Source organism: Sciurus carolinensis, chromosome 2 (genome assembly GCF_902686445.1).
Source record: "Sciurus carolinensis chromosome 2, mSciCar1.2, whole genome shotgun sequence".
NCBI classification, from domain to species: domain Eukaryota; kingdom Metazoa; phylum Chordata; class Mammalia; order Rodentia; family Sciuridae; genus Sciurus; species Sciurus carolinensis.
Genome location: NC_062214.1, coordinates 74,642,833 through 74,655,733, shown reverse-complemented (window position 1 = coordinate 74,655,733; position 12,901 = coordinate 74,642,833). Strand labels below are relative to the sequence as shown.

The 12,901-nt window shown below is 33.3% G+C and overlaps 1 non-coding gene across 1 annotated transcript; it reads left to right on the top strand.

Moving 5' to 3' along the window:
* Positions 1–4,549: 4,549 nt before the first annotated feature.
* On the top strand, positions 4,550–4,656 carry LOC124978579 (U6 spliceosomal RNA). Its single transcript, XR_007107547.1, has one exon. It is a non-coding gene; the product is annotated as a U6 spliceosomal RNA (small nuclear RNA).
* The last annotated feature ends 8,245 nt before the right edge of the window (positions 4,657–12,901 follow it).

The following is a 12,901-nucleotide window of genomic DNA, read 5'->3' as shown; positions in this document are numbered from 1 at the left end:
TTATTCTGTATGTTAGGCATATTCATTATAATGTGACTTGTGAGTCTTGTACTTTTGTATATGTGGGGTCCTGTAAGCCTCTTGTATTTGATTTTCTATTTTATTCTTTAGATTTGGGAAATATTCTGATATTATTTCACTGAAAGATTGTGGATTCCTTTGGTTTGTGTCTCCATGCCTTCATCTATCCCAATAAATCTTAAATTTGGTCTTTTTATGTTATCCCATACTTCTCCAATATTCTGTTCATGGTTTCTTAACATGTCTGCATGCCAACTTTATTTTTAAGATTATATTTTGTCTTTATTGCCTGAAGTTCTGTCTTCTAAGTGGTCTAGTGTCTTGGTGATACTTTCTACTAAATTTTTAATTTGGTTTATAGATTCCTTCATTTTGAGAATTTCTGCTTGGTTTCTTTTCAGAATCTCTATCTCTACTGAAATTATCTTTTACATCCTGAATTTTATCTCTGATTTCATTCCTTACATCATCCTTTATCTTACGGATCATTTTAACTATGCATATTCTAAACTCCTTTTCTAACATTTCTTCCACTGTGGTGTCATTGGATTCTGTTGTTGATGCATCTTGGTTTTTTGGGGTGATTGGTTCCCTTGTTTTTTCACATGTCTACCCATCTAGCAGTGTGGACCTAAGGCAGTACAGTTTCTACCCTGTAGACTTAGAGTGCCCCTGCAGGTTTCCAGTACCTTGCCTTTAAGAGGGAGACAAATAATAATAGCAACCAGTGCAAACAATTTACCTTAAACCTTAAATCAAATAGTCCCTACTACAATGTCTACAGTTTTGTCACAATAAACAGAAATGATGTGTTCAGTTATTGCCTACAATAAAAATAGTAAGTTTCCAAAGTGTTTACAGTTTCAGATGGTGGACAAAAAAAGAATCAGAGAGGTATAGAATGTGATGTTTGAGGAAGGAGAAAAGAATTAAAGTAAAAAAAATATATAGGAAGATTGAAAGAGGGAGTAATTGAGGTTGATTATTAGGAGGAGAAAAGAGAGAAGAGAATCAAGGGAAACATGAGTGAGACTATATATATGTATATATCTATATATATATACATATACATATATATGAAATAAATTTATACATGAAATAAAAATTTTTTAAAAAATTTAGAAATAGAAAAAGGTATATATAAAAGAATGCAAAACAAATCTGAAATATACTACTCAGATATCCCAGTCCTCAATAAACTGATGCAGTAAAAATAGTTGGTTTCAAATATGTTAGAAATGTGAGGGGGAAAAAAGAAAAGAAAAAACTCAATAAAAAATTGAACAATTTTTTCCGTTGGAGTTCAGAAGTTTCTCAATTTCCCTTCTCAGCAAGTAGGTGGGGTTATTAGCTGTTCTGCACAATGTGGATCAAGACCATGCTCCAGAACCTGAGGCTGGACACTTGGACCTGCCATGATTATGAAGCTGCTCACTGGACTGGGTGGTTCCAGTGGCAAAGGGGCATGTGGTGCAAGGTGGGGCTTGGCTACATCAGGGGTTCAGCTGCTCCACATGGGCAGATCAAGACCATGACAGAACCTGTATTCCTCCAGGTGAAATGCAAACTCACGGATCTGGGTTTTCAGTTTCCTTAGGCTCTTCCATGCCACAGTCTGAAGATATAGCATATGTTTTTAATCATGTACAACATGGTCTTTTGACGTATATATTCATTATGAGTTGATTAAATATCTAGATACATTTTAACTTTTATTTTCCTATTCTTATTTTTCTGAATAGTCTTGGGAAAGATTTATTAATTTATGAATTTCCTCAAAGAAACAACTTCAGCTTTAATTCCACTTACTATTTGTCTACTTTAATTTTTTTTAATTTCTACTCTCTTCTGTACTAGTTTCTTCCTTAATTTATTCTTGGTTTAATTTGATCTTTCATTTCTAATTACCTAAGAAAAAAGTTGACTTCTATTTTCATTATGTTTCATTTGAAATATTTTTCTAATTTCCCCTGTGATTTTTTCTTTGGTTCATGTGTTATTCAGAAGTATATAGTTTAATTTTTAGCATTTAGAACTTTCTGGGCTTATCATATTATTATTTATTTCTAATTTAATTTCATTGTGATCATGGAATATACTCACCAATATCCCTGTATTTTGAAATTTGAGACTTAGTTCATGGTCACAATATGGTCTTAGTAAACCTATCATGTGACTATAAAACGAATATGTAATATCTTGTACCTGGGTGTTTTACAGATACATAGGGTGATTAAAAGTTAATTTAGTCCATTTTGTGCTGCTATAACAGAGTAACCGAAACTGGGTATTTGTAAGAAACAAAAACTAATTTTTCACAGTTCTGGAGGCTGGAAAGTCCAAGATCAGAATACTGTTATTTGATGTCCGGTGAGGATTGCTTCCTCCCCTAGCAGAAGACAGAGGCACAAGTTAGCCAAATGCTGCCTGCAACCTCTTTTTAAGTACCTTAATCTCATCAGTGATAAAGGAACCCTCCTGGACTGGTCACCTGTTAAAAGCATTGCCTCTAATATCATATAGGCAACACCTGTATTTTGGAGGGGACACACTTAAACCATAGCAAATTGTTCAAGTTTTCTGTATCTTTGCTGATTTTGATTTAGGTTTTCTTTCAGTTCCTTAGGGAACATACTAAATCTGCAGCTATGATAGTGGGTTTATTTTCACCTTAAGTGTTCAGCTTTTTCTTAATGAATGCTAAAGTTCTCCTATTAGGTGAATAATTTTTGTACTTATTATGTCTTCAAGATAATTAACTATTTTTTATTATCAAATATCCTTCTTTATCTCTAATTATAATAATTTTTGTTGTCTAGTACTTTGTCTAATATTGCCACAATAACTTTTTAATGATTACTGTTTGAATGTTAGTTTTTTTCTTTTTGTTTCAATATTTGCTAAAGACATGATCCTGTATCTAGAAGGTCAAAATCAAAACAAACAAACAAACAAACAAAATAACTCCACCAGAAGACTCTTAGAACTGATCAACAAATTTGGCAAAGTTGAAAGGTATAAGATCAACATTCATAAATCAATAGCTTTCCTATACTCCTGTAATGAATCTTCTGAGAAAGAAATCAAGAAAACAATCCCATTCACAATAACATCAAAAACTTGGTAATAAATCTAATCAAAGAGGTGAAAGACCTCTAAAATAAAAACTACAGAATACTGAAAAAAAGAAATTGAGGAATGCCGTAGAAGATGAAAAGACCTCCCAAGTTCTTGGATTGGCAAAATACACATTACCAAAAATGCTCATATTACCAAAAGTGTTATACAAATTCAATGCAATTCCCATCAAAATACAAAAGACATTCTTCACAGTACTATGATAAGCAGTTTTAAAATTCACAAAGAAAAATAAAAGACCCAAAATAACCAAAGTAGTATTGAGCAAAAAAGAAAAATGTTGAAGTAATCACAATACCTGATCTCAAATTACACTGCAAGATTAATAGTAGAAACAGCATGGTATTGGCACCAAAACAGACAAGAAAACCAATGAAATAGAACAGAAGACACAGTGACAAACCCACATAGATAGTCATCTGATACTCAACAAAGGTGTCAAAAATATGTTGGAGAAAAGATAGTTGGTTTAATAAATGGTGCTGAAAAACCTGGATATCCATTTGTAGAAGAATGAAACTAGGTCCCTATCTTTCATCCTGCACAAAAGCCAGCTCAAAGCAGATTAAAGACCTAGTAATTAGACCAGAAATTTTGCAACTGCTTATAGAAAATATAGACTGTACACTCCAACATATTGGTGCAGGCATTGACTTCTTTAACAAAAACATTAAAGCTCAAGTAATAAAACCAAGAATCAGTAAGTGGGATTTGCAGCATCAAACTAAAAACCTTCTGCATAGTAAAGGAAACAACAGTGAGAAGAGAGAGCATACAGAATAGGAGAAAAATCTTTACTAGGTACTCTTCCAATAGGGGACTAATATTCATAATATATAAAGAACTCAACACCAAAAAGAACAACAATAACAACAAAAGTTCTATCTGTACCCATATATTTAAGTTGCATCTCCTTTTATGGAACTTAGAGTTTGATCTTGCTTCTGAGTTCAATTCTTTATCTTTGCTTTCATTTAGAATGTTTGATACATTTATATTTAAATGCAATTAATGCTATGAATGTAGTTAAAGATAACCACTTCACATAAAATGTGAGAATACTGAATCAGTATACCTCCATTTATCCACCCCATATTTTGTGCCATTGTTATATTATTTTATGTTTGCATGTGTTATGAATTCTTCCATAATGGTCATCAATTAGTTGTCTTCTAAAGGATTAAAAGAAGAAAGGTAGTCTTCTGTGTTTACTCATACATTTACCATTTCTGGTACTCTGCCAAACCCAATTTTGTAAGATTGGATTTTTTTTTTTTAATTTCTGGAGCCATTTCTTATCAACTGGAAAGATCTTTCTTTATTCATTTAGTACTTCTTTTATGGTGGCAAATCTCATTTTAAAATTATCTGAAAAAAATTATTTCACCTTGTGCTCGCTTCGGCAGCACATATACTAAAATTGGAACGATACAGAGAAGATTAGCATGGCCCCTGCGCAAGGATGACATGCAAATTCGTGAAGCGTTCAATATTTTTACCTTTAGCCACACTAACAAAGAGAAGACGAGAGAAAAGCCAAATCACCAAAATTCGGAATGAACAAGGAAATATCACAACAGACATGACTGAAATACAAAACATAATTAGAAGCTATTTTGAAAATCTATATTCCAACAACATAGAAAATTTCAAAGATATCAACAAGTTTCTAGAGACCTATGAATTGCCTAAACTAAACGAGGAGGACATACACAATTTAAATAGACCAATTTCAAGTAATGAAATAGAAGAAGTCATCAAAAGCCTACCAACAAAGAAAAGTCCAGGACCTGATGGTTTCTCAGCTGAGTTCTACAAAACCTTTAAAGAAGAGCTCATTCCAATACTTTTCAAAGTATTCCATGAAATAGAAGAGGAGGGAACCCTCCCAAACTCGTTCTATGAAGCCAATATCACCCTGAGACCTAAGCCAGACAGAGACACATCGAGGAAAGAAAATTTCAGACCAATATCCTTAATGAACATCGACGCAAAAATTCTCAACAAAATTTTAGCAAATTGCATACAAAAATGTATTAAAAAGATAGTGCATCATGATCAAGTGGGTTTCATCCCAGGGATGCAAGGTTGGTTCAACATCAGGAAATCAATAAATGTAATTCACCATATCAACAGACTTAAAGTCAAGAATCACATGATTATTTCAATAGATGCAGAAAAAGCATTTGATAAAATACAGCACCCCTTCATGCTCAAAACACTAGAAAAAATAGGGATAGTGGGAACGTTCCTTACCATTGTAAAGGCCATCTATGCTAAGCCCATGGCTAATATTATTCTTAATGGTGAAAAACTGAAAGCATTCCCCCTAAAATCTGGAACAAGGCAAGGATGCCCTCTCTCACCACTCCTATTCAATATCGTCCTTGAAACTCTAGCCAGAGTAATTAGACAGACCAAAGAAATTAAAGGGATACGAATTGGAAAAGAAGAACTCAAACTATCCCTATTTGCTGATGATATGATGGCATACTTAGAGGAACCAGGAAATTCCACCAGAAAACTCTTAGAACTCATAAGTGAATTCAGTAAAGTAGCAGGATACAAGATCAATGCTCATAAATCCAATGCATTTTTATACATAAGTGATGAATCTTCAGAAAGAGAAGTTAGGAAAGCTACTCCATTCACAATAGCCTCGAAAAAAATAAAATACTTGGGAATCAATCTCACAAAAGAGGTGAAAGACCTCTACAATGAGAACTACAGAACACTAAAGAAAGAAATTAAGGAACACCTTAGAAGATGGAAAGATCTCCCATGTTCCTGGATAGGCAGAATTAATATTGTCAAAATGGCCATACTACCAAAAGTGCTATACAGATTCAATGCAATTCCAATTAAAATCCCAACGATGTACCTTACAGAAGTAGAACAAGCAATCATGAAATTCATCTGGAAGAATAAGAAACCCAGAATTGCTAAAGCAATCCTTCGCAGGAAAAATGAAGCAGGGGGTATTGCAATACCTGAACTTCAACTGTACTACAAAGCAATAGTAACAAAAACGGCATGGTATTGGTACCAAAATAGACAGGTAGATCAATGGTACAGAATAGAGGACATGGACACAAACCCAAACAAATATAATTTCCTCATATTAGACAAAGGGGCCAAAAATATGCAATGGAGAAAAGATAGCCTCTTCAATAAATGGTGCTGGGAAAATTGGAAATCCATATGCAACAAAATGAAAATAAACCCATATCTCTCGCCGTGCACAAAACTAAACTCAAAATGGATTAAGGACCTCGGAATCAGACCAGAGACCCTGCATCTTATAGAAGAAAAAGTAGGTCCAGATCTTCAACATGTCGGCTTAGGACCAGACTTTCTCAACAGGACTCCCATAGCACAAGAAATAAAAGCAAGAATCAACAACTGGGATAGATTCAAACTAAAAAGCTTTCTCTCAGCAAAGGAAACTATCAGCAATGTGAAGAAAGAGCCTACAGAGTGGGAGAAAATCTTTGCCAATCATACTTCAGATAGAGCACTAATCTCCAGAATCTATAAAGAACTCAAAAAACTCAACACCAAGACTACAAATAATCCAATCGACAAATGGTCTAAGGAAATGAACAGACACTTCACAGAAGAAGACCTACAAACAATCAACAAACATATGGAAAAATGTTCAACATCTCTAGTAATAAAAGAAATGCAAATCAAAACCACCCTAAGATTCCATCTCACACCAATCAGAATGGCGATTATCAAGAATACAAGCAACAACAGGTGTTGGCGAGGATGTGGGGAAAAAGGTACACTCATACATTGCTGGTGGGGTTGCAAATTAGTGCAACCACTCTGGAAGGCAGTATGGAGATTCCTTAAAAAACTTGGAATGGAACTACCATTTGACCCAGCTATCCCACTCCTTGGCCTATACCCAAAGGACTTAAAATCAGCGTACTACAGAGATACAGCCACATCAATGTTCATTGCTGCTCAATTCACTATAGCCAGATTGTGGAACCAACCTAGATGTCCTTCAATTGATGAATGGATAAAGAAAATGTGGTATATATATACAATGGAATATTACTCAGCCATAAAGAATGATAAAATTATGGCATTTGCAAGCAAATGGACGAAATTGGAGAATATCATGCTAAGTGAGATAAGCCAATCTCAAAAAACCAAAGGAAGAATGATCTCACTGATAAGTGGATGATGATACATAATGGGGCGTGGGAGGGGTTAGTTTTAGGGTTAGAGTGAGGGTTAGGGAGGGGGGCAAGAATGGGGGAAGGAAGGACTGTATAGAGGGAAAAGAGGGATGGGAGGGGTGGGGGGAAGGGGAAAAAATAACAGAATGAATCAACCAACATCACCCTATGTAAACGTATGATTACACAAATGGTATGCCTTTACTCTATGTACAAACAGAGAAAGAACATGTATCCCATTTGTTCACAATAAAAAAACAAAAAAAAAAAAACAAAAAAAAACAACAAAAAAAAGAAAAAAAAATTATTTCACCTTAATTTTTCAAAAAAGTTTTTATTTTGAAATAAACCCACATCCAACATTTCCAAGTGTTATCAGCCACATGATCACAGTATGACTGTCAAAACTAAATAAATAACATTGGATACAATATTGCTAACTAAACTGTAGTCCTTCTTCAGATTCCATTCATCTTTTCAATGATATTCCTCTAGGATCTGATACAGGATCTTATTATGCATTTACTGGTCCTGTTTCCATTAGCTCCTATCATTTACTGTATTTCCTCAGTCTTTTTATTTTCTTTCACAATGTAACACTTTTCAAGAGTATAGAGTTGGTATTTTAAGCTGGTACTGTGGAAAGAATACCACAGAGACAATGTTCATTTCTTTGTCAAAGAATTAGGGAGCACCCAACATTGATATTCTCCATTTCTGATAAAATTATCCTTTATTCTTTATTAAGATGATGTTTAATAGGTGTCTCCACTATAAAATAGTTTTTTAAAAAACTATAATTAACGAATGTTTGGGGACATATGCAAATACTGAGGCTATACAAATACTCTGTTTTTCTTCAAATTTTTCAACCCACTGATTTTAATATTCAGTAGTTGTTCCTGCCTGCAATAATTATTGTGATATTATGAGATGGTTTTGATTTCCCTCAATTCTTCCTATGTTTACTAATTAAAATTCTTCCCTCAGGAAGAGTGGTCTCTTCTTCCCCATATTTATTCCTTCAATAATTTATATTAGAACAAAATCTTTAATATTTATTTTCTGAGCTATGGTTCAATTCTAGTGTTAGTTATTTTTATGACCCAAATTATTTGATTTGATATTCTTTTTGGTTCCTCCTTTATCATTTTGAATGTCATCATTCTGTTTTGTTTTGTTTTAGGCCCCCAGCACTTTGAAACCCTATGTGACCATTGATGAACAAGGTTCACCCTGTGTTTTTCCTGTTCTAGCTCAACTTCTCAAAGAAGCTCTGGCTCATTTTATGGTAGAACGCTATTTAGAAACCTGGACCAGGTGCTGAGTATGCTTATTGGCAATGGGACATCACAGCATTTAGACCTTCTCAGTGCTGGGAAATATGGAATGTATACTAACCCCCATAAGCATGCATATCTCTATTTCTGTTATCTGTCTTTACATGTGTTAAAATCATCATGGTAACAGGCTCTAACTCATGGTCACAGGGATAATTCCAACTTTCCCACCGCATTATTTGTAGCTTTTCTCTACATGAACAATTTGTTTCCATTATCTACAGATTATTATTTTATTTAAGTTTTATGAACTTGTTTATTAGCTCCTATGTAGATTCCAAAGGGGTGTGTGCGTGTGTGTGTATGTGTGTGTGTGTGTGTGTATGTTTCTTAGAATTGTGTGTTTTTATGAATTCTATAGGATTTTGTGTATGGGTTTGTGGTATCATTAGGATTATTGGGTAATGCCATTTTTAAATATACACAGTGGCATTTTATTTATTTTTCTTATAAGGTAATATTGGCTAGAACTTTTACTACAATGTTGAATAAAAGCAGTGAGAGTGGACATCCTTATCTTATTTCTGATAGTACTGAAAAAGCCTTCAGGCTTTCTCCATGAAGTATAATGTTAGCTAAGGGGTTCTTTGTAGAAGCCCATTATCAGATTCAGCAAATTTCCTTCTATCCTAATTAGTTTGAGAGACTTATTATTAATTAGTGACTGTTGGATTTTAGCAAATGCTTTTTCTGCATCTATTAAGATGATTTTGATTGGCTCCATGCTGAAAAGCAGATGATGATACATAATGGGGGGTGGGATGGAGGCAAGAATGGAGGAAGGAAGGACTGTATAGAGGGAAAAGAGGGGTGGGAGGGGTGGGGAGAAGGAAAAAATAACAGAATGACTCAAACACCATTACCCTATGTAAATTTATGATTACACAAATGGTATGCCTCTACTTCATGTACAAACAGAGAAACAACATGTATCCCATTTGTTTACAATAAAAAAGATGATTTTGTGAATTTTTCCTTTGTTCTATTAATATTTTTATCATTTTGATTATTTTTGGATGTTAAACCAATATTGCATACCACTGTCATGTTTATAATCATTTTCATAAGTTGGTGGATTTGGTTTGCTAATGTTTTATGGAGAACTTTTTCATCTATGTTCATGAGAATATTAGTCTGTAATATTCTTTGTCTGGTTTCTGTGTCAGCATAATGCTGCTTGCACAGAATGAAATGGGAAGTATTCCCCCTCTGTTTTTCTGGAAGAGTTTGTGGATGATTGACATATTTCATCTTTACATGTTTGGTACAATTTATCAGTTAAGCAATCTGCCTTATTTTTTAATGGAAGTCAGACTAATTATTTACTCAAGTTTCATTAGTTGTTACGATCTATCCAGAATTTCTATTTCTTTATGAGTCAGTCTTGGTAGTTTGTATCATTCTAAAATTTATCACATTTGTCTAAGTTATCTAATAAGGAACATAAATTTGTTCATAGTATTTATTTATAATGTTCTAAACAGTTGTGGTGACTTCTAATTCACTTATTTTTCCTAATTTGTGTTCTTTTTTCTTATTATTCATTTTATGAAATTTTTTGGTTGGAAAAGCTGAGTGTCAACTTTGTTGATATTTTCAATAAATCAACTTTTGGGTTTGGATTGGGTTGATTTTTTTCTAACAAGTTTCTGCTTTTCAATTGATTATTTCTTCCTGTTGTATTTATTATTTCTCTCCTTTTGCTTGCAAAACAAAATATTTTTTTCCTCTTCCTTTTGGCTTAGTTTGTTTTCCTAAATTCTTAAGATCAAAGTTTAGGCTATCGAATTGAAATTACTCTTCTTCTCTAATATATTCCTTTACAGTTCTACATTTCTGAGCACTGACTTCACTGCATTCAATAAATTGTGATGTGTTGCATTTTTATCTTCATTCAATTCAAAATAACTTCTATGTTGCATTTTAATTTCCTTTTTCAACCATCAGTGATATAGAAATGTGTTATTTAATTTCCAAATATTTGTGCACTTCCCAGATTCTGTTGCTTACTTTATATTTAATTGCATTGTGATTGAAGAATATATTCTTCCGTATTATTTTATCGTTTCTGGGAGTGTTCGGAATTGAACCCAGGCTCTTGCACATGCTAAGCACATACTTTGCTACTGACCTACACTCCAAGTTCCCTATTTCAATTTTTTAATATTCATCTTCATGGTCAAGCATGCAGTTTAGTCTAGAGACTGCTTAATGCTTGCTTGATTAGGTTGTGCTTTCTGTTGATGCTGTGTGAGGTGTTGTGGTTCTCTGTTATGCTCAATTGTTTGATAATGTCAAGCAAATCAGTATCCTCACTTAGTCTAGTTGTTATATCCATTGTTGAGGGGGCTATTGAAGTTTCAAAATTGCTGAATTGTCATTTTTTTTTACTTTATTTCTGTCACATTTTGTCCAATTTTTTTTTTATTTGATATATTTTGTAGCCTTATTTTCTTCAGTCCTTTCACTTTTCTTTGGTCTCTCTTCTCCTACGGGGATTTCAATATAGTGTGTGTATGATCATTTGATATCTGTTCTGTTTTCATTCATTACATTTTTATTTCTTTTTGCATTCTAGTTTGACCTATTTTTATATTTGTTGAGTCTTTGCTCAATTGTGTTGAACCTAATGGTGAGTCCATTGAAGATACACATTGTTACTATTTTGGTTCTTATACCCAGCATTTCTGTTGAATTTTTTAGATATTTTTTAAATTTTTTATTGTTATAGACTGCATTTTGATTCACGGTACACAAATGGGGTACAACTTTTCATTTCTGTGGTTGTACATGAGGTAGATTCACACCATTCATGTAACAATTGTGTTGAATCCATTGAAGATATTCTTCATATTGTTACTACTTTGATTCTTCTACCCAGCATTTCCATTGGATTCTTTTCTTTAGTTTTCATTTCTCTATTAAAATTACCTTTATTATCATAACTATTTTTTAAATTTTTCCCCAAAGAAACAGGGTATTTCTTTCTTTTTTTTATTTTTATTTTTATGTGGTGCTGGGGATCAAACCCAGGGCCTCACACATATTAGGCAAGCACTCTACCACTGAACCCCAGCCCCATCCCCTTATCATAACTATTGTCATCCTTTTCCTTTACAGTCTTTAGCAAATTAATCTTAGTGATTTTTGAAATCCCTGTTAGTTCCCATTCATTTATATTATTTAAGTGTAACAAATACTTTTCCTGTAGCCAGAAACTGGCTACAGTTTCTCCACCCTCAGCCAGTATCACATATGAGCTTTTTCAGGATTCCCCTTGATCCCTGCTCTTGTTATGTACAAGAGAAAATAACCTCCTGTGTATCTACAGCTCCTGAAGGCTTCACACATTATCACTGCAGTAACTTGACTCTTATCAATTTCTTAAAAATGTTTCCTACATTATCTGGACGGATTTTATGGTGTTCAATGGATCTGTTCCAGGTAAGCAAATATTTGGATCCTGTTTAATGACCTCGTGTGTCTAACAGAAAAAAAGTCAATTATTTGAAGTTTGCCAGTTTTTTTCTTGTTACATAGGAGGAAGTGGTACTCTTTTCTGCCCTGTGTCTCCAAACTGAAACCAGAAGTCTCTTCTGGTTTGCTGATCTGCAATTGAAGTAGCCCTGGATATGACACATTAAGTATAGTAATTCTTTATGCCATCTTTTCCTATAAGATACAATATTTGGTAAGGGGCATCTTCATTTCCTCCATTCATCTTTTGTCAAATATTAAATTTAAAAATTTCCTCACTTAATTACTGAAAAATAATTAAACCTACTTAGTATAATTGGAAATATTGCTGGTCAGTAATCAAAATAGTATTCATTTTCCAAATATCTTTTCCAGTACTTACAAACTCTGAATATACTATCCTCTTGTGATATAATAAATGCAAACATTTAAGCAGACTTTTCCCCCAGTACCTAGTACTTGTTGAGTTAACAGAAAAGCATGTTACTGTAACTGTTCAAGAATTATGTTTTTAATTAGAAAGAAGCAAACTGCAAAGGACTATTAAGTTCAGCTTGTATATTTATCAAATTTAATCAAAGCTTTCCAATTGTACTGGATCTTATTATAAAATTAGAATAAAATTCTCCTGAGAAAATATTTTTCTTGCAAGGTTGCAAATATCATTTTGTTTCATTTACTCTGCAGACCAATCCTGAAATAGCAGATAACTCAATTATTCTTTATTTTGTA